Source organism: Centruroides sculpturatus, unplaced genomic scaffold (genome assembly GCF_000671375.1).
Source record: "Centruroides sculpturatus isolate CEXI.00-Female unplaced genomic scaffold, Cexi_2.0 scaffold1524, whole genome shotgun sequence".
NCBI lineage: Eukaryota > Metazoa > Arthropoda > Arachnida > Scorpiones > Buthidae > Centruroides > Centruroides sculpturatus.
The window spans coordinates 228,573-231,941 of NW_019387049.1; the positions used below are offsets into that span (position 1 = coordinate 228,573).

The following is a 3,369-nucleotide window of genomic DNA, read 5'->3' on the forward strand; positions in this document are numbered from 1 at the left end:
GCGGGAGATATGAGGCTGAAAGTGGTTGAAAGTGGCTTTCTATTTCGAATGTTTTTTTCGAATTTGTTCGAATTAAATTCGAACATAAAATTCGAATATTGGTTCGATTATAGAACGATTGTAACGTTCCAGAAACGTTGAAAATAGTTCGTTAGACTGGACATGAACAGGAGACGTTCAGAAATAGAATCGGGACCAGGTCTCTAATTAGTCTGGAAACGAGACTAATTAGAGACTAATTCTTGCATTCTGTGAAAACGGGTAAGATTAGCTATAATGTAATTATCTTAATCTTCACTATCGTTACTTTTTGCCCAGCGAAGCGGGTCCTTGCAACTAGATTCTAGATTACTTAGAAAAACAGTCTTTTATATATATAAAAAAAAACTATACTATTACATACAAATAAAAACCCAGCGAAGCGGGATCTTGCAGCTAATATATAAATAAAACTTGACAATTAATAGAATATTTTTATCACAGTTGCTGTGTTTCTTATGCCTGTATTTCATTCTCTGATGCAGCTGTGGTGAAATATGATGATGTTTGTTTATTCTTTATTACAAACCACACATTTTTATGTATTCTAAGAAATTAAATATAAAATAAACTTGCTCATAGGTGTTTTGTTAACCTTGCCAATTGTTCTGTGTATGTGCTTTTCCCAAAATTGCTGGGATTACCCTGTCCTTTATTACTTTATTTTGGTACTTGTCCCTGTTTGTTAGTGCTTCAACTTTATTACATTCCTATACCAATTCACAAACCCATTGTTAGACTTCCCTTTGAAGAATATAGGTCCCACGTCTTACAAATATTTCAGTTCTATCTCAGCTGTGCTCTGAAGTAGTCTGAAAATTGTGATTGCTAGTCAGTTTTTTTTCTATTATTATTATTATACAGTAGAGTCCCGAAAACTCACCTAATGTGGACCAAAAAGTGGCAGAGTTTGTGAAAATGCCGGGTTATTGGGAATGGGGTTAAAAAAGAATAAGTAAGAGTGTGGAGTCCTCAGAAAATACTGTACTGTACTTGTATGTATTGTTTGCTTGAGAATATAACAGAGAATAAACTGCCCAAATACCCTTAAACAAAGGAAAAGTACATACTTTATGAAGGCATAGAGNTTTCCTCAGAAAATACTGTACTGTACTTGTATGTATTGTTTGCTTGAGAATATAACAGAGAATAAACTGCCCAAATACCCTTAAACAAAGGAAAAGTACATACTTTATGAAGGCATAGTGCCATTACTACATGAAAATGAAAATTAATGAATACACAGTGCACAGTAATTTACCTGATAAGACAGACCTCAGAAAAATGCTTAATAAAACATAAATCTGTCTGTAATGAAAATTAACTAGGGGTTTTTTCACTCTGCCAGTGTTTGGCTGAGTTATCCGGACTGCCGGGTTATTGAGTGCCGAGTTTTCGGGACTCTACTGTACTATTTAATTTTTTCTAAGATGGACAAATTCCTTGTACAGAGTGTTCCATTGACGAGTAGAAGTAGTGATAGCATCGAGCCCAGAAAAAAGAAACAAAAGTTAGTGCGCCGGCAGTATAGTGGTGATTATTTATCTTACGGTTTTTTTGGTGTGGTGAAAAACTTACTAATGCTGCTATGGTTCCCAGTAAATTGAAACGACATTTGTCAACAAAACATTCTTCTCTGTCAAGCAAAGATGTCAATTATTTTCGTCGGTTGTTGGAACAAAACTAAAAACAAGCAGCATTCATGACTACAACAGTATGTGTTTCGGACAAAGTACAGGAAGCTAGCTATAAAGTAGCCAAACTTATCGTAAAGGCCAAAAAACCACATACAATAGCTGAAACGTTATTAATGCCTGCTTGTAAAGAGATGGTGAAAATAGTCCTGGGTTCAAAAGCTGCTAGTGAAATATCAAAAATTCCTCTTTCTGCTGACACAATCAGTCACCGAGTTATTGAGATGTCCAGTGACATTAAAGACATTATGAAGGAGAAAATCAACAGCAATCGAAAGTTCTCACTTCAGATTGACGAGTCCACCGATATTAGCGGCCACGCACAACTTCTTGCTTATATTCAGTACATCGATGGTAATGTAATTGCAACTAATTTCTTTTTTTGCAAACAACTTCCCGAGCGAGTCACTGGTGAAAAAATATTTCATGTAACTAACGAATATGTGCTCCAAAATGAATTAAAATGGAAGGACTGTGTTAGTGTTTGTACAGACGGAGCCGCAGCTATGACAGGCCGAGTGAAAGGATTTGTAGCTCAAGTACGTGAAATTAATCCTAACATACGAGCGATCATTGTCTTATTCACCACAAAGCCATTGTTGCTAAATCTTTGCCACCTTCTCTGAAAGTTGTGCTGGACGAAGTAGTAAAAGTCGTAAACTTTGTCAAATAGCGACCCCTAAATTCGCGGCTATTTTCCGTTTTGTGTCAGGAAATGGAATCAGAACACACCACACTCCTGCTACATACAGAAGTACGGTGGTTATCAAGAGGAAAGTATTAATGCAAATATTGGAATCTAAAGACGAGGTACATGCATTTTTGAGTGTCGAAAGGCACGAGTACACAGATTTATTTGCAGATGATGAATGGGTATGTAAGTTGGCGTATCTTTCTGATATTTTCGTGCACTTGAATGAACTGAACAGAAAAATGCAAGGTAGGAACAAAAGTATTCTTACTAGTATGGATAAGATTCAAGGATTTGTGAATAAGCTAAATTTGTGGATATAGAGAATTGAAAATGGTTCATTTGAAATGTTCTTGACGGTATCATCACTTGCTTCCGGTAATAAAGTGATTACGGATCTAATTAAAGAACATTTACAAATCCTTCAGCAGAGGTTCAAGAAGTATTTTGGAGACAGTATTGAAGATATCAACTGGGTTCATAATCCATTCGTTGCAACTTCAGAATCTCTACTTATTCATTTACAAGAGGAACTTGTGGAATTAAAGGCAGACAGCACACTAAAATTACAACTCCTCAAAGTGCCTTTGGATACATTTTGGTTGGCAACAAGGAGTGAATACCAGGCTCTCTCTGAGATAGCAGTTAATATGTTATTGCCATTTTCTACTACGTATTTGTGTGAACTGGGCTTCTTGACGTTGACTGAAACTAAAACATCAAAGAGGGAAAGACTCAGATCTGTCGATGAAGAAACGAGACTAGCATTGTCAACGATTCTACCACGGATCAGCTGTCTGTGTGCAACTAAGCAGGCGCAAATATCACATTGAAAAGGTATGAGTAGCATTATTTATTTTAATAGTAGTAGAAAAGTGTATTTTCTACACTATACACTCTACAGTGAATTAAAGTTCATAAATTTTAATAAAAGCACGAATTGAT

General features: G+C 35.8%; 1 pseudogene; it reads left to right on the forward strand.

Moving 5' to 3' along the window:
• The first annotated feature begins 1,741 nt into the window (after positions 1–1,741).
• On the forward strand, positions 1,742–3,369 carry LOC111616100 (annotated as a pseudogene).